The sequence below is a fragment of the Numenius arquata genome, chromosome 2 (genome assembly GCF_964106895.1).
Source record: "Numenius arquata chromosome 2, bNumArq3.hap1.1, whole genome shotgun sequence".
In the NCBI taxonomy this organism is placed as follows: Eukaryota; Metazoa; Chordata; class Aves; order Charadriiformes; family Scolopacidae; genus Numenius; species Numenius arquata.
Window position 1 is genome coordinate 16,212,465 of NC_133577.1, and position 19,985 is coordinate 16,232,449.

Below are 19,985 nucleotides of genomic sequence, written 5' to 3' on the forward strand. Positions count from 1 at the left end.
GCAGTCTCCTAGTGACTATCATATAGCTTTCACCTTCCTATTTGCTTATCCCATTATCAAGCACAACCAAGAAGTAGGCTTTGTATTTGTTTTGCTTGTAACTATAAGCCTGACCACAAGACTTGTGAATCAAACCTTTATTTAGCAAAGTCTCTCTGGGCTGGGGCATGGGAAGTTGAAGTGAGTCAGTAAAGCCAACAAGCTTGGAGAGCTCTATCTCCATGGAGATGGAAAAAGAAAACCTAAAAGCAGTGGCTCTCCTCAAGCAAGCCATGTCCTGAGCTGAGTGGAAGACAGGACTAATGAGAGCTGTCTGTCAAAACGGAAAAGAGGAGGATTAAGGGACACGTTTGCTTCCTGTCAAAGCGATCACAAAACTTCTGCACTATGCAAAGCTCTAATGTGAGGGGTTATTCTTTGCCAAGTGAAACTTATCCCCTTCTCAGAGCGTATCTGTGTCATATCAATGTCTGTGCTGGAAAGATGAGACATCTCAGAGCTCTCGTGGCTTCAGGCAGGCCCAAAAGCACCACAAATCCTCATTCACCTCAGGGAAAATCAAAACCAGGCCAGTTGTTGAAACACTTCAGATAACCTTTCAATTTAGGTCCCCTACTGGCCTCAACTAGTGACTGAAAACAGAAAACAGCTAGGAACAAGTCGACTACATTTTCAGTCATCATTAGCAAAATTAATTGCCCGAAGCTTTTGGATGACATTGTGCTGTACACTGGAGAACAGGCATTAGTGACATGAATGAATTTTATCTAACAGTATTATAGCCAGGCTAATAGACAATCTCTATTCAAATAACATTACCTTAATATGATAAAAGCACGTTTATGGTACAGATAAATGATTGACTTGTCAGTCACCCCGCTTGTTTCTAATCAGGGCAGGTAACTACTACCGTGGCAGCAGTACATATCATTCAATGCATGCTATTATGCATCAAAACAATAGTCAGAGATGCGGAGGGACACCTTAACTGCCATATGTTAACTGAACAGTGATTTCACTGGCTGGAAACCGATTTCCCAATGAAAGGCAAAGCTGTTCATATCTCAGTGAGAGAGCTGTGGATATACGGGAGTGTATACACGGCTGGCTGTGCTTCCAGACTTCCCTTGCTAAGAGCTGCCTTGTGACACACATTCACAATTTTACATCTTTCCAAGGGTGTAGCTTTCCATTAGATTTGTATTGGAAATAAAAGCCCTCCACTCCCCAAAACACAGCAAAACTGAGTAATAATTGGGAAAAAAACCCTCCACGTTGTAATTTACAAATCTTTACAAAATCTACAGTCACATCCTGGAGCAGAACACAATCAGAGGAAAGAAAGGAAGCTAGTGACAGAATTAGTTTGCCTTTTGCTTAACTAGGAACCCAACCAAGGGAAAAAATGACTGTCAGATGTGATTTTCCCTTTTTTAACCTCTACTGCCATTAAACCTATTGCCTAAAACAAACAAGTAAAAATGATGACTATGAGGCCCTCTTGAAGAAAAAGCCATCTTTACCTGGGAAAAAACAACTTCAAAGCCATCCCACTTGAAGTGTGCAATTTTATTTTGTCTCTTCTCAAGGAATTTGAACAAAACTAATCAATACATCCAGTCTCACTACATAGGTGTGCCACATGTATAGAGCTCTTCAGGTACATATTTTCAGTCTCAAATACATTCCAAAAAGGCATAGACAAAAATATTTCTGTAGGTGACTTGATTCTTCGGGCTTCACACAAGCAGGATTTTTATTATTTTTTTAATAAGTACTGCAGAAATAGGTCCCTGTTCCTCACTTTGCATGCCCATTTATCACTGATGTGCTCAGGCAGTTGCTGCAGAAACACAAAATAGGCACTGAACGCCTCAGTATAAAATACAAAATACAATAAATACCATCTGCCAGCCTTTAAGTTCTTAATGTTTTTCTTTCCCTCATCTTCCCTACTCTTTCTTTCCCCTCCTTTCTCTTTGTGGTTCTCAAGCAATGATTACTGGTGTCAGTTTGTGCTACTCTTGCATCATGTCACCAGCTTACTTCCATAACCCACCACAGAAATTTATTACCCAGAAACTTGCTGTGGTGGCTCAGCAGCACAAGGTCACTCATACACACTCTCCCTCCCTCCTTCACGGTGTAGACGATCAGTGCAAGTTTCCTCCTCTTTGTACACCAGTCAGACTGTATAACTAAAACACAATTTATATATGGGGGGAAAAAAAAAGATTCTCTTGCTCCCAGCCAGGGCTGGTCCAAGATTTCTAAGGCTTCTCCCCACCCTCTTTCATAAGGTTTTGGAATTTCAACATTACGAATGAGTTGGCAAATTCACATTCACATCCATCATGGGGGCTCCTACCTTGAAAAGCAACTCTTCCAGTGACACCTCCACACAATTAAGCAAAGGAAGGGGAAAAAAAAAACAAAATAACTTGAAATCTCTCATCCCTGCTTTGAAGACAGAGTCCTTGCAGTATGTTACAACTAGCTTCAGGAGAGGTTGATGGTAGGGAGAAAACATGCCTTCAAATGCTTAATATGGATACTCCGTCTGCTTAATTGTTTTGAGGTTTTCTACCTTTCTGGAATAGGAAAACCCCTCTACCTTGCTAAACAGAACAGCCTCTACCTCCTGCAAGAGTAGACTGCTTCCTAGCCCTTCACTGCACAAATATGAATTGCCTCAATGCTTCCGCTTGTAGCACAAATAACTAAAAAAAAAAAAACCATCTCCAAGGCTGACCTGAACTGTAACTAGTTATATGAAAAACATTTAAGGGAAGAAGGGAAACAGTTTACTGAGACTTATTATTTTCCACCTCAAAGTTTGCAAGAATGAGTCATTAAAACAGTTAACACTGTTCTTCTATAGAAGTTGTTAGTAATTCCTTTAGCTAACAATTCTTGATAAGCCACAGTAACATTTGCTTACAAGATTAACCATAAAATGTGAATTTTAAAATGCAACTAAAAGCATAGTTATGTATTGACTCAAGAAGTAAGATAATTTGAAGATCTCAAGTACATAAACTCTTTTAAAGAGCAACAGAACTGCTTCTCTCCATGATATTCTTCATTTTCTTTAACCTTTGTATCAAGGCAACACCAAGAAAAAGAACTTCGAAATTCCTATTCTATGGTAAAAGCATAGTAAACTCTCCAATACAAATAAAAGGCAAGACAAGCGGGCAAACTGTGACCATCATTGCAGAGACCAGAAAGGGTGAATAGCTGCATGATGAATGAGTACGCTGCATAGAAGACTGGGGAAAGCATTAAAAATAAATAATATGTAAAAGATATGTAAAAATAAGGCTAAAGGTACACTGACAGGTAGCGTAGTCCAGTGCATGCCTGCCTGTGTAAGAATGATTTACAATAATAACTTACTACCTTTCCAGATTTTCAGACTATATCTACTAGATGCATGTCCTAAACATTTCCCATAGAACAAATTAAGTCTACAGGTAACTAAGAAAAGCAAGTCTATTATCTTCTCTGAACTACTCAAAAGCACTCTGACCTGAATGATACCTACCACATTAACTGCAAAGCTGCCTAGGAGATTTGCAAAACATTTCCAAGTATTGATGCCTCCACAGCCTCCTTACACAGGCTATTCTACTGCTTCACTATGCCACCTAACCTGACCAGTCATTTATTTCTGGGGCCTACTCCCTTCTTCTCTGCAGGAGCTACAAGTAATTATCAAGAAAACTTGAAGGCAGCAGTTCTGTAAGCTTGCGCTGATTAGGTACATGAAACCATTGGAGCTCAGAGATGGAATATTATTACTCATCTACAAGAAAAAATTTTAAATAACTTATTACTATAAAAAAAGCATATACATATTTCCTGTGAGGGGAACAAAAACCTATTTCTTCAGAAAAAAACCTGCAGCTGGAAAGTTAAGCAATGCCTTCCCTCTTTCGCCAAGATGAGGGGGTGATCACTCATGGAGCCCAGCCAGACAAGGCATCGACTGCCCTGTCCCTGGAAGTGTTTAAGGCCAGGCTGGATGGGGCTTTGAGCAACTTACTCTAGTGGGAGGTGTCCCTGCCCATGGCAGGGGGGTTGGAACTCGATGATCTTTAAGGTCCCTTCCAACTCTAACCATTCTATGATTCTATGACTCTCCCATTTCAAGCAGATTCCCTCCCATTCTTTATTCTGCATGAGCAGCACATGAACGTGTAGTGTGAGCACCAATGAGATGTAATGGAGTACGCTGGTCCACTCCAAGACAGAGGTCTTGGTCTTGAACCTGCAGGAAAATGTATAAGCCGACTGGTTTAGAAAGAAGAAAAAAAACAAATTCCAGCGTCCTCTTGCCTCAGCACTACCACCCATTAATTATCCCTCCCCCCCCCCCCCGCCATTTACCCTAGTTAGTGATATAATCACTGTTATCTTTGGACTTCTTTTCTCCTCCCTTAAAGTTGTTTTGCAGCAGAAGGCGGGAGGCTGATGGGAGGGGAGGAAATCATTTGCACAAATTTAAAAACAAAAACAAACACACGAAATCTTTCTCTATTGGCTGTAGGTCTGCTTTTAGAGATTTTTTGCTCCAGTCTGCTCAGGAGATCCTGTAAGCAATTCCCTTGAATGAATACAACTCCTTTAATGAGTTACATGGCTGTGCTTTTAGGGACAGAAATCACCAACAGACAGGAAGGCAGGAATTATGAGTCTTAATTCCCTACCCACCACAATAAATTACTGGATGCACTTGCACGGAAAGAGATAAACACAGGCCAATCCTTTCATATACTCAGGCTCTGAGACCCATTTATTTCAGCATTTGCCTGCAGGAAACTCTTTTAATGTACTTTTCTTCACCAATCTTATATTCCAACAAAGACAATGTGCTGCTTTTGCCACAAATGACTGAGGTCAGTATAGCATGTGCTGATCAAAGGAGTTAGTACCAACAAACAGTGAAGGAAAACAAGCCGCTTGGCAAGTTCCCATGACACCAACGTTTGCTTCATATGGGCTTGAAACCAGGCAGTTGCATCTCTTCCAGATGTGGTTTCTTATTGCCCAGAACACCACTGGCTTTTTCCTACTGTGCACAGGAGCACCACCACAGAGGAACTGCTTAGCAAATAAAAAACAGTTACAGAGCATCCACTGCAAGTCACTGTGCAAAAGGAACACCAGTCTCATTTCAACACTTTCTTTTAAGCAACTTCCTATATACGCACATACTGAAAATATTTTTTTCTTCATGCATCCATGCATATTGGTCTACATTCTTCATGCATATTCATTTCTTCATGCATATTGGTCTACTTATAGGTCTTACTGTTTTTAAGCCTGCATATGTTTAATTTAAGAAATACTGTCCCTACTTAGCTGCTTTGAGTAAACCTTTTCACTGTTAAGAATGGTACATTATGACCATTGGGTTTATAATAAAGACCTCAACGTTCAGTTCTTCATGAGAAATAGTTATCAGCAGGACCGAGATGACAGCCTGAAACAAAGTCCAAAAGCTACCAACTCCTGCTAGCAAGCAATCCCCAAGAAGTTTTGGGGAAGAAGTTACTGATGCTCTTACAGAAGACAGTTATTGAGAAGATGAAACAATATACATCTGTCCTGAACACACACGCACGTTTTCCACATTGGTGGATTCATATAAGCGACTTCTGCTTCCTCTCAAAGAAAGGCTAGAATATAATATACTAAATCCAGTCAGAAGATAGCTGGAAAGGATGATTATGACCTTATGGTTTCTGACACCTCCACGATGCCTCTGTACCTCCAACTAATATCACTATTCCACAGACAATTCCCTTTGTCCTGTATCCCTACTCTCCCCAAATCCACAGGTACTAAGCCTTCTTCCTCTCACAGGCTAACGGATTGTTAATGAAATACTAGAAGGGTACAATTAACCACTGTAAATAGTTAGCAGATACGTACCTAGAGAAAGAACAGGAGGATATCATAAATTAATCAAAATAAGGGAATACAGAGATAAGCACAAAGGGAAAAGAATTGCTAACAAGGCCAAAGAAGAAGTCACTTGAACTGTGAGTGAATCATCCTAATTAACATAGTAAAAACCCTGCCCTCAGGTAGGGAGAGCCCCCTAACAAAAGTCCCCTCCTCACAGAGCATGCAGAGTAAGAAGAGAGGATGCTGTGACTTTAAATAGAGATGAGACACAGCACCAACCGACGGAATAAGGATGACTAAGTGTAACTGTAGAGAGTACCCATAATTGTTGCTTAACTGTTGCTCCAAACGCATAAATGCTTGCCCCATACCAACCGATATGCGCTCACTTTGTGGGGGAACAACCTAGCACCCATCTCTGCCCAGAAATGAAATAAACAAGTATCTCACCTGTGTGTGTATATCGGGTCCTGGCACACCGGGTTAAAAGAATCCAGATTTGGGACAACAGGATGAATAGATAAATTAACCTTTGATCAACTGTTCTCAATCTGAATTTAACCCGGAGATTGCAATTTCTCTTTTAAGCTTGAAGAAGGATTTCTGCATGCAAATCCCTTCGAGTTTTCCAGGTATGTCAACTGGTCTAGTAAGAAACAATTACCTGTATTATCCATTTTTCCTAACTCTATCCCAGCTGTCTTCAGCCAAACAGACAACATCATCCCAAACAGTAAAGACCAGATACACTACAGCATCCTGTTATCCCTGCGGACAGGCACTGTCTGTCACAATACATCATGATGTAGTATAACAAATAGCACTTCACACAAGTTATCTCCACCACCCCCAAGAAAAGCAGGTTGGGGCAGCTTTCCTTAAACCATGAGAGAAATGTACATAAGGAATATGAGGAAAAATTTTGCTCTGTCCTTACTAGAAGGAAGCATCTTATCCAAGCAAGCAGTAGCTGAGGTCCAGTTTCTGTGAATATTAGATTATGAGTTTTATTAAATTACTCAGTACTCGATGTGCACAAACTAGGAAGCCTAGTATGTTCATCTGTATGAGCACTGACAGGCATATGAGATGAGTGCTGGGAGAGGAAACATGGAAAGAGTAGGTGAGAAACAACTTAAAAGGAGGTGTTAAGTGTTCTGCAGTGATCAGCAGTACAGCATTTGATAGCTCTTATCAGTTAGTTTAGTTTGGGCTTGCACAGCAACCACTTTCTAAACAGACAACCAAATAACCTCCATACTCTGGCACACAGACCCAAGCTGGGACAAAGCAAAACACCACCTGATCCATCCCACATCCCTCTCCTGGCATGCCTCCATCAAGTATGACCCTGCATCATGCCTTACCCAGGGGAGCGTGAAAGGACTAACTGCTGTGTCCCACTGATGAAGTTGTTGGAGCAGTGATAGCTTGGATGAACAGTACAACAGTATGAGGTTATTCCAGTTCTCATTTTGATGGTTAGGGTGGCATATTACTGTCTAAATCCCAAAACAGACGCTTAAATGAGAGCAGGGTGACCTATATTAAGCATAAGCAAGTGCCATCTTAAATTGATAGGCTCAAAAAATCAAATCCAGTAGTTATCCAGTGGTTACAAATCTACTCCCGAACCTCTATAAAACACCAAATAAATGGACAAGTACCACATATTTGAATCTCTACAGTTTCTTTTCAAGCTCCTTCCTGATACCAGAAAGGCTAGGAGCAACTTGCTCTGAATAAAAGTTTAATAAACTTTCAGAAGAAGCATCAGCTATCTACAGGACTTACATCATGTAAAAACAGAGAAAAAAAGCAAATAATAGAAGATGCAAATACAAGTAAAAAAGTCACTAGGTAACAAGAAGAAAAAATTCCAAATATTGTTAAACAAAGGAGCCACTAGATGGGCACAGTCAGTTAAAGAATTTCACCAGTCTTTACCAAGATTTCAGAGATCAGAAAGAAACACCTGATACGACTGTAAAATTTAGCATGGTTCAAGGCCAAAAAAGAACGCACCTGCTAGTACAGAAAAGGCCAGGAGAGACAGAGTGGAAGCACAAGTCAGCAGCCTAAGTGTTAAACAAAGTAGATTTTTGCTTCTTGTTCCTCAATAACCGAGGTCATGATATTTCTTTTTGTGAAAAGACAATACAAGTAAGTCAGGTTGATTTGGATTTAAGTGAATGGGAGAGGAGGGCAATAGATGGATAATCCATTCCACTGGGATAGACCCCAAAGTCTGTTGATGAACCCCATACTTCATTTGATTATGGAAGGATATTTTTTTCGTATTATTTGAGAAAAATGTATGTTATGGGTTATACCCCGGTCAGCAGCTAAGTCAAGTAGCTAGGAGGAGCTGCGCTTCTGTACCAACTATTTCTGAAGCAGCTCAACCCCCCTCGTACACTGCCAAAATCTTTTTCATTCAGAGTGCTGTTGGCCTCAGATCCTCTATAGCCCCAGAGGACTGGGATATTATGATGCCTATCTTGATATACTATTCCCCAAAACTGGACCTCTCATGAAGGTCCTTTGACCCTGCTTTGTTTTATGGCAATATCAGCTTTCAGAGAGATCTGGATTATTCTCTTCCCTTTCTCAAACACTTCCTCAGCTGTGTTGCCCCAAACTAGGTATGACAAAGGTGGGTTAACCCTGATCAGCAGCTAAGTATCATACAGCCGCTTGCTCACTCCTCCCATCCCCAGTGGGACAGGGGACAGAATATTAAGAGCAGAAGCAACAAAACCAGGTTGATATAAAGGCAGTTTAATAAGCAAAGCAAAGAGGGAGAAGGAAGGGGGGAAGGGGGAAGAATGAGTGATGTGAAAGCAATCACCTCCCACAAGCAGATCAGTGCCCAGCCTATCTCGAAGTAACGGCTGCCTTCCAAAAAACAGCCTTCCTCTTAGATTTTATTGCTGAGCGTGATATTATATGGCATGGAACATGCCCTTGGTCAGTTCAGATCAGCTGTCCTGATTGCACCCCCCTCCCAGCTTCTTGCACGTCCTCAACCTACTTGCAGGGTAGGCAGACAGAGTGGGAAAAAGAGAAAGCTGTGATGCTGTGAAAGGACTGTTCAGCAATAGCCAGAACTGGTGTGTTATCAACACTGTTTTAGTTACAAATCCAAAACACAGCATCATACAGGCTACTAAGAAAAAAAAAAAAATCCGTACCAGCTAGACCCAGTATAACTATAAAGAATTCACTCTTTATGATTAAATTCTGTCTCTGAATGGTGCGCAGACTAATGACTATAGCTAATGACTAAGACAGTCATTCAGTTATTCCTAGCCAGGATGAGGGAAATGTCTTTAGATAAGCAAGTGTGTCCGAACAACAAAACAAACACTTTTGCCCCAGTATCACCAGTGAGAAAGCAATAAGGAAGACTGTGGACAAGGAAGCAGTATGAAAATAAAGATAATGCAAAACTCATAATCTAAGGAATTTCAGCTTGGGGAGACACAGATGACCTCCCAGAATACTGAATCAAGAGGTGAAATGAAGTCTCATCAGAAAAATAGTTTCAGATTGAGCACAGCACCTGTTTTTAAAAATAGATAAGGGTAGAAAACGTACACTACTAGTACTTAGACCGGTGAATAGACAAATGATCAGGATAACTGCAGACATGGTAATCAGGCCTCAGTACTACATGGAATGAAAATAAAACAAAAACAAAATAAAAGTTATTCAGAAGAGATGTCTGCAAGAGTTGGAATTTAGAAAAACAAGCCCTCTATAATTTTTTCAGAGGCAAGTCTATATGTCCTTATCTGATAACTCTGATTTTATAGACAAAAGAGACTTCAAATCTAACGCATCCAGGCTATACTAAGCCATTCATATAGTACAATGAAAGAAATTGCTATTAAACCAAAGAGAAAGTGAAGATTAGTAAATAGCTGTAAAGGGGACCTAAATGAAAAAGTGCAACTATCTGTTTTTGTTGCATTGTGGTCAATCTGGATAAAGAAAGACCTCCTTGAAGTGTTTCTGAGGACTGAGAGTTAAGGTAACAGAAATTGAATTAATTTTGATAGGACAAGATCAGTGTGTGATGCCTTGCAGAACTAATAAAAGTTCATATAGCCTCATAATTTGGAAATGATAGAGGAGAGATATCTGGGAACATTAGCTTGCCACTGAAAGTTTCTGCTTTGTTCCTAGTATGCACTTTTAAAAGAGAAAGATGGCATTAGGATGTTTGTTCCTGGATGGAAAAGGGAAGAGTGCATTGCACTACTAAGATAATCTCTGGGCCAGCACATCAGTAGCAGACATCCACACTCAGGAAGGAAAACCTGAAACAAAGCAGATGCAGACCAGGGCTATCAGGATGACGGAAAAAGAGAAAAGCTTGGCTCACTCGAGCTATCAAACAAGCGCTGAGAAAGAACTGGGTTGCTCCCCACAAATATAGCTTAAGGATGCGGTAGGTTAACAGTGCAGAAAAAGAACAATTTAAGCAAAATAGCACTAGCATAAGAACGACAGTGTATAAAGTGACTGAAAATACAGGTATCTGATATTCTGAAGCTGCTTCTAATTAATTTGACAGATTAAAAATACTTAACAGTTTTATAAATGGAACAAGATTCATCTTAAAAAGAGTACATTATACTGCTGCTAGAAACAGTATGAATTTACTTCAATGACACAGGAACTCCTGTGGGCTGCACACCAGGATCTCCCCTTAAGGAGGGTTGCCTCTCGAGGTTACTCCTCGAAGTTGAGAGACTCCTTGCCACAGCAGATTCTTGCTAAGTGATAAACAGCACACTAAACTTTGAAGCTTCACTAAGATTGTATCTTAGATTGATTGTGCACATATAATCCTTTAGACATAAACTGTTGACCATGTCTGGGACTAGGATTGGATCCAGTCACAGAATCACAGAATCAGAATCACAGAATCATATGGGGTTGGAAAAGACCTCTGGAGATCATCTAGTCCAACCTCCCTGCCAAAGCAGGTCCACCTAGAGCAGGTTGCACAGGAACGTGTCCAGGCGGGTTTCGAATGTCTCCAGAGAAGGAGACTCCACCACCCCCCTGGGCAGCCTATTCTAGTGCTCTGCCACCCTCAAAGTAAAGAAGTACCTCCTCGTGTTTAGGTGGAATTTCTTATATTCAGGTTTGTGCCCATTTCCTCTTGTCCTGCCACTGGGCACCACTGAAAAAAGACCATCCCCATCCTCTTGACACCCACCCTTTAAGTATTTATAAACATTGATCAGATCCTCTCTCAGTCTTCTCTTCTCTAGACTAAAAAGACTCAAGTCCCTCAGCCTCTCCTTGTAAGGGAGATGCTCCAGGCCCCTAATCATCTTTGTAGCCCTCTGCTGTACCCTCTCCAGCAGTTGCCCGTCCTTCTTGAACTGGGGAGCCCAGAACTGGACACAGTACTCCAGATGGGGCCTCACCAGGGCAGAGTAGAGGGGGAGGATAACCTCTCTCGACCTGCTGGTCACGCTCTTCCTGATGCACCCCAGGATGCCATTGGCCTTCTTAGCCACAAGGGCATGTTGCTGGCTCATGGTCATCCTATTGTCCACCAAGACTCCTAGGTCTTTCTCCTCAGAGGTCCTCTCCAGCAAGTCAGCCCCCAACCTGTACTGGTGCATGAGATTATTTCTCCCCAGGTGCAGCGCCCTACACTTGCCTTTATTGAAGTACATTAAGTTCCTCTCTGCCCAACTCTCCAGCCTTGTCCAGGTCTGGAGAGTTGGGCAGAGAGGAACCTGATGTACTTCAGTCCCACCAACACTACTCTGTGAGGAGTTTAGAATGCAAGGGGGTCCTCTGAACCTTGTGACTCAACCGGAGGGTCTCCCTGACAGTTTTGTACCAAGCGTACATCGCCACTGAATCTTGTTAAACCACTGTCACATTTACGATCAAATTTTGTTAAAATTTCTGCTTCATAGCAATAAATATATTGCCGTTTCTCTCTCACAAGTGAAGTGCATCACTCCATCCGTGACACTTATAGACCAATGTCTCCTCTCTTCCATCACTGCTTGAGAAACACACTGCAGAGCTATGCTACCACAGGTTGCAAGGAGCATTCACTGGACAAGGAGGAAGCCAGTATCTTGCGGCAATATGCCAAGGCTTCTGTTTAAGCAGGGTAACACCAGTCAGCAACCCTTCCCAAAGGAGTTCTCAGCTGAAAATCACCTTCCAAGGGCCAGGATCTGAAAATTCAAGTATGCATAAAAGCAAATGTGAACTAAATTAATAGATGTCACGGTCTTAACTTGTATTTATTCAATCACAATTGACTTCTTTGACATAATGAATCATTAGCATTTCCTTAATTATAGGGCTATCAACATTGTCCATACTTAGGACTTAAACTTTCACTCGGAACAGCCCACACATTCATGTGACTGGGTTTTTTTCCCATGTGCACTGCTTATATGTACTAATTAGATCATCTAAAGATTAGGAAAGTTATTTGACTCTTAAGTGAATCTTTAATCTTTAATCCAAGTATTTAGGAAGAAAACCTATTTTCACATAATTTCGCTCCTTCTAGCATGTATTCTTAGAATAGTCTTCATTTCTACATAAAGCAAGTTTATCCTCTTTAGTTTCAAAGCAAAAAAAAATTTGGACTTTGGAACAAAAGCATTTCAGAAAAAAATGGCACCTCAAGAGAGAAAATCCCATTGTTTTTATTGCTCTAAATCCATGCCTTCAACTTGTTTAACCTGCATTTTCAGGTACTGATGAGAACGGATGTGAATTTATCTCAGAGAAAAATGACTGATGATCCAGTTGCCATGGAAAGCAATCTCTAGCACAAATTGGAAGAAAAGTGAATTTGATTAGGAAACTGAGCAAAAGGTAATTTGAATCCTAAGAAAATTTCAGTGCTTTGAAATAAATCCTCTAGTTACTCTAGGAGATACATTTCATAGAGGTGTAAACATATAAAAAGAAGGAATTACCATCTCTGCAGAACAAGAAAACTAGGGGTAATGGCATCTAAGGTTTCTGTACTTTTCGAATAATATTTTTGTTTGGCTTTTGATTTCAGATAACTAGCATACTCATGAGAAATACCCACATATTACTAGAAATAACATGCTACAAACAATTTATTTTTAGGAATTAAGTCAAGGCAGAGAATGTCTTCTTATGCACAACATACCCTATCTGAATTTCAGGACAGGAAACAAAAAGCTGACTGAGTACCCGTATTATATCATCAGAGTTAATGGTGAATAGCCACGGAACCTCTACCACTTTGAGAACATTCTTCAGAACAAAACCATTACTCATTTTTCACTTGCATTCCATGAATTCCCTGTCTCTGTCTGTAATCTTACAGCATCTCATCACGTGAAGTCTTGAGAGACAAGAACTATGTCCCGGTGCTTATTTTAGCTTCTTAATCCCTAACAGTGACTTTCACAAAGTGTTCTTTAAAGGGACAATAAGGTCAGAAACTACAAATCAAACAAATGGCTTTCATGAATTAAAAATAAAGTACTACAGATCAAATATACCTATCAAGTGCACAGAAACTTGATTTTTGTACTGGGTGTAGTGTGTAACCCCTCAAACTGAAGTTATCCAAATATATAAATATACAAAAAGCCCCACTTTTTCCTACCAAAGAATGTAATACACATCAGAAATAGTACATTCTGTTAAGACAGACATGCAAACAAAGCATACGATATTACACCACAGGAAAGCACACCACTGCCTCTCAAATTACATTTAGTTTTATTGTGCTTGCATTAATATTTCCTCAAAACCTAAGTGCAGCAAGAAAGTTAGAAAAATAATCCACAGGCGGAACATTGCAAGCTGCTCAGCCAGCCTGCAGTTCATGCTCCAGCACGTCAGGATGTGAAGATACCAGTAACCTGCCTAACCTCTCACAGCTCAAACTAAAAGGGTGCTCTCCCCAAAAAAGCATTACTGGCTTCCTACTCTATAGTCCCAGTGGCTCAATGTAACACTGCAGAAACACTGGGCAGAGAGGTAACTAGCTTCTTGCTTTTGCATGTCTGCCTCAAGTGTTGTATTCTTAGAATTATTTGTGTTGAATACTTTTCCTAGGAAACACAGGTTTAGCTTAAATGGTATGTAGCACCCTTGCATAATCATCAGGCTCAGAGTTTATGCTCTTCTATTCAGTTTCCAAAAAGACAGCCTCTGACAGTTACAAAAGGCAGACTGTGCTTCTCTGGTAACCAAGAGATTTTCCTATTCAGTGCTTTGCAAATTATGAAGAGTAGCAGTCAGCCATACCATTTCAAGTAGGTGCAGGAGGAATTGATATTGCTTCTTTTTAAAAGGAATGATCTGACTTGTCACAGCAGTAGCAAAATGAAGACCCATCATGCAAACAAGGCGTGCATGTGTAAGGAGCAGAGAGGTATCACAAGATCAGATGCATACACACTATGGATATTTCTTTCAACTTTATCACAAGTATTACAACCATAATAGAATCACAGAAAAAGAAACAGGAAAAACTTCAAAATTTAAGCAAGGGATATAATATTACACTAAGTATATCAGGTACCAGAATTTTCTCCCATGACAAACTGATTAAAACTGCACAGAAATCCCAGAACAAGAAAGCAGCCTATTGCAGAAGTCAGTGATTTCCTTGAACTTAGCTACAGAATTCCTTTCTGAATTATCTTTACCACCTTTGTTGCCCCAATTTTCTCAAAATGTGACTCACTGACTTAGATGAAGTGTTTATCAGCTCACAAGGTGATGTATACAGTTATCCTCTTCCCATCCTGTACGTCGTACGCACTACTGATTTACAATGGACTGAAATACTCTGCTTTAAATCATGCAGGCTGACATTTTCCCTTTGCGTTAGGAAAACGTACAGCTTTTTAAGATCCACCCTTCTTGATGGTCATGTAGACTTCTCACAGGACTTCAGCCACTTGAAATTAAGAGAAGCACAGTAATAGCCCCAGTTCAATTCTGTTTGCTATACCTGACCCAACAAGGGCAGACTGCGGAGTTGTTAGGTTGCCTGCTGGCACTGTGCCTGAGGTCTTTGAGGTTCTGTGCAGGCCATTTGGATCTTCTCTAAAAGTCTTGCCTAAAAAGTTGGAAAGCAGAAAGCCAGTGCAAATAAACATCATTTAGCATTTGACTTTACCGACCTTATTTGAAGGCTCAGACAATAACCTCCTGTGTTATCAACACTGCTGCTTCAAAGTCTTTGCAACAGCTTTCCCCACAACAGAACCAAGAAGAGACAGGAAGAGCCTAGAAGTACTCCAGTTCCCTCTCACTATGGGCCTGTTACTTGAAAACTGTGTAATTTTTACCAGTTCAGATCTTTCAATTCAGAACTGGAATTGCCATGTGGTCTGACAGGAGTGGAAGAAGCAATGTCAGCAAGTTCAGCTGAAGGACAGAAATCACTCATGACATAGGTTGCTGTGAGCATCATTCCAATTTTTTTCTGACTGCCAAGGGTGTGACTGAGTAGCTGGTGAGAAAACAGCACCGCAGCAGAGGACAACCCTCCTGCCAGATGACATTCAAAGGCTCCTCCAACAGCCTGGCTCTGTGGAATGAAGCTTGCATGGAGGCTTCCACAAGGAAGAACTTGACCCAGAGTACTCCAAATCCATATGTTGTAGCACATTAAATCACTCCTTGACACAGGCCAACTCCTTGAGCAGTTGGCCAAGCAAACAGATCTTAAAGTTTAGCAAGGAAGATTTTGATTTATGAAGTACATCCTCTTGCAGAGAAAGATGAACAGGAAGGAGTAGAGCTTCTTCTACTGAGGGTCCAGAACAAGGGGTCAGCTCCAAATCTGAAGAAGTCTTTCTCTGCTTTTAGCTAAGAAAAAATACCCAAGCAGCAAAGAAAAAATAAATGTAAAACAAGACTCAAAAGTCTGTTTTAAAATACACTTTGATTTTCAAACCCGAGTGGGCCATTTATTAAAAAAGAAAAAACAAACCACAACTCAACAAGGAATGTGTACAGAAAGTAGGGTTTCATCTAACATCCCTAGGTGGGGGGCACATAGGGAGCCTTAGGCTGGCCACAGAGCCCACGTGCCATTGCTCACCTTTTAAATGTAGAGAGTGAAGGCAGGGCACGCAGTGTACAGAAAGAGTCTCCAGGCAAGGCAGAATTCTTTTATAGAGCACAGGGCACACACAGACTGCTGAAAGAGGAGCTCACTGATAATTGTTCAAAGGAAAGCTCTATGTAGAGGTAGCCTGTGACTGGCAAAGAAGAATAAGCTAAAAGGAACACTTCATAAATGTGCCATTTGAAATACTAATGTACAAACAAAACTACCACTTTAAAGTGATAACAACCACCTCCTCCCAACGCCTAGTAATTTGTCAACATAACTTCAAGATAAAAATCAAAGATTCAGAGAGAGGTTGATATATTTTGCAGTTAAAAACCAAACCAACCAACCAACCAAACCAAAGCCAATCCTACCCCTCCAGCTGGTTCTGTACACCATCAGAATCAAATGCAACGTCAAGCTGAAATGGGATTTTTGCATTAGTCATAAGTAAACATTAGTTCCTGAAGATTGATGGTACAGATATTTATTTTCCCCATTTCCCCCCCCCCCCCAAAATACACTGACATTTACTTAAGTTGGCCAGATCCTCAACTGGCATCAAAATAGTACTCAACTCCAGTGTAGTCACTGTTACACCATGCTGAGTTACACAAAATAAGAATTAGACTCATCACACCTATTACAAAGCTAAAGCTTTATCTGTGGTTTGATCTTCTTGGCAATTTAACCTCAACGCTTGCTTAGTCATAGAATTAAAACCTGCATGTACACATGCACCAACTGGCTAGTGTAATAAGTGAAAAACATGTTGCTTTATTGAAACATTATGGCTGTAATTTTGAAGGCCGACCCTACACAATAGTTCTGGTGCTTGGTGTGCCTCAGCCCCATGAACACGATCCATTTCATTTTCTAACAGAATGAAGACAACACTTTATTGATAAGAAGTGTTTCACCCGTTTTGATGGGGTGCCATCGATGTTTTCTCAGATGAAATATACCAAACGAGATAAACTACAGCCTAATGCGGCCAAGCTTGTGTTCCTGTAACACAGCCAAGCTGTAATTGCTTTGGGAACCAAGATCAGAATCAGATTTAATGCAAGATCTTAAATGTACAAGCCTTCAACGTATCCTGAAAGTCCTGAAAGATATTTCAGATCCTCAGAGGGGCTATGATAGGAACCGAGAAGTTGTGGTTAAAACCTGTACATTAAGGCATGCCTCTAGTATTTGAGGAAGCAGCTCTGATCTGAGCACAACCCTTGCACAGGACCCTTCCAGTCACTCCAGGTGTACTGGCACACTACCTCATTTCCCAGCTTCCCCCCAGTTCCCATTCCCATATTGCCCTCCCTCTCAAAATACACACTGATCATTCAAGTTTGACCAAACAGATTCTCTCTTTCTAATGTAATGCCCACAAAATGTAAAACACCATTTTTCTTCAGGTGAAGAAGGAATTTTAAGTTAACATATGTATTCTTGAAACAAGAGGTTTCACCTGATGCTGCATCCTCTAGTGCAGTCCTGAGATAGAGGCATGGAGCAATACAGAAACAAGTTTTGTTCATTTCTTTAGCCACTGTTCCTTTTAAACTATCTCCATAATGAAAGTTAAAAGCAAATCTCCCTTCTGAAAAAAACAACTGCACACTTCAAACATTCAATTTCACAGCTTTTTTCTGTCTTTTATCTCTACACAATCTGCCTACAAAACAGCTGCTTCTCTCCAAGCTACACAGCGTGTGGAACAAAGCCAGCCTCGCAAGTACAACGGGTTTAACACACATACAGATCTGCAGTAGTCAGTGTTTTGAAATGCTCTTTTCAAATCCTTTGGGGAAATTAATTATTTAACAGCCATGTGTCAGACATATTTGTCTCACATTTGAAGGCTCCCCTTACCCTTCTTCCCTGGGGAATTTAGTAATACTCCTATGTTTCAACAGACCAGCAGTTCCTCGTGGCAACAGGATCAGTCAGTGCAGATAACAATCAAGCAGGCATTTCCTCCTGCTCCTCTGTCCACCAGGACTGTCCCCAAAGGCCAGCACACGACTCCTGGTTGAAGACCTAATGAGTCACCAAAGGGAGCAGCAGGAATGACCTTCCAATTGTAATACCAGAAATCAGTAGAAGTGCCCTTCCAGACAGACAAGTTGGTCCCATGGGTTTGTTCTACTAACATTTATTTTTCATATGTCAAGAAAGACATCCTACAAAAGCACCCACCTGCAACAGGCACTGCTCATATATGAGAGCAGACAACCTTCCTATCCCTTTTTTGGTCCTTTTAAAAGACCTGTTTAAAAATACAATCATGATTACAGGACTTTTCTACAGCAACAAATCAATGACACAAACTGGAAATAAAGGAGAGACTCCAGCACCCTGAGTCTTAGTCTTTGTATGAAGGCCAGAGACAGCATTACCGTTCCCACCTCATTTGGGACAAAGTATTCAACAGTACAACCTTCTTATATTGCTCACAGGAACCACCTTTGAAAAACAGTCCTGAAGGTTACTACAGCACTCCAGTATCCTACATAACACAGGAAGAACCTAGCATACCACTACTCCTAATAGAGGTCCAATTCCCACCTTTCGAACACAGAAATAAAACTTTTCAAGGACTTATTTACATGGCATTTCCATCAAGTAGCAGGACATCAAGTCCTGTCTTCCACATTAACCTTAAGTCAGTAAGTCTAACAGTGTAACCCACACAGCTTGGGATGCTCCTGGGACATTGTTTGCCCTTCTGCTCACCTGCACTTGCACTGAAAATATAACCCAATCCAGCCAATGAAAGCACTTTTCTGAATACTGCAAGGTTAATATCCCCCTGCCTATCTTTTGCCTTCGTACAAAGAATAGCATTTCAAAAGCTTATCACATAGGCCCTACAGATAAATGGTTTGAGTTTGAAGGAAGTAACAGATTCTTTAGTTCTCTACAGCCAGCTTGCCAATACAGAGTCCTCAGCAAAGTACTATTAGCACATTGCATGTCTTTAGATGAGACGCCATATGAGCTAGGGGAAAAGCCTGAAAAATGTCAGAGAATGGTAGGAGTTTGTTTGCTTTAGGAAAAAAAAAGAAAAAATCCCAATGAAGGACTCTCCACAGCGTTTGAGGGTGGTGCAGGAAAGGAGCTCCTTTACAGCAGAAAATCTATATTAACAAGAGCCCCTGTCAAAAGCCTCACAGCTGCAGATCTCCCACGCTTAGCAAAAACCAAGGGTAAGCTTCTTTAGAACAACAGTGAGAAATTAAGTCTGTACAATCACTTTCTGTATTTCCTCGGCTAACACAAGCAGCAGATACATTCATTCATCAAAATCTTTCATTAGCAGTACATATTGATTCCTGGGGTTTTTTTTTTGTTTTAACAGAGCCTTGTAAGTACCAATGAGCAGTAAGAAATTTATGTACAATGGAAAACCCGTCATGTATTTGGAAGCTCGCTTGTTTTTTAACTTTCAAAGAAAACCCCACACTCAGAGATGCAATATATTGGAGATTCAATTTAGAAATACAGCTAAGTGAACTGAAAATAATCAGACTGAAGTGTACTTCCCGCTTCTCTAACACCATGAGAAAAAGGAAATGTTAGTTATTGACACTCCAATGCAATTTTCTTGAGTACAGAAAAAGCACACAGACCTAAAATATTAGTAAAAGTGGGCTATCAGAAGAGCAAAACAATCTACCCACAAACAATTGCATTATAATCTCTTATACCTCTATGCCTTTGTGGTTCCTTATTTAGTTTCAAACATTATTTCAGCCAGGACCAAAGGGGTCTGGCAAAAGGGTAAATGTCTGCCCAAAATGAAGCAGATGAGAGAATTGGATTGCACACATTTCCACTTGGTTTCTTATCCAGAGTTAAAGGATTCCTACTTCTGAACACAGAGTTGGAAGAAACATGTTTATGCATACACTATGCCAAGATGGGTGCAAAGAACAACATACATTAAGAT

General features: G+C 40.6%; 1 protein-coding gene across 2 annotated transcripts in view; it reads right to left on the reverse strand.

Moving 5' to 3' along the window:
- AGPAT4 (1-acylglycerol-3-phosphate O-acyltransferase 4) overlaps nt 1-19,985 on the reverse strand; it is a 79,992-nt gene that overhangs the window by 34,792 nt on the left and 25,215 nt on the right. The window lies entirely within an intron of this gene.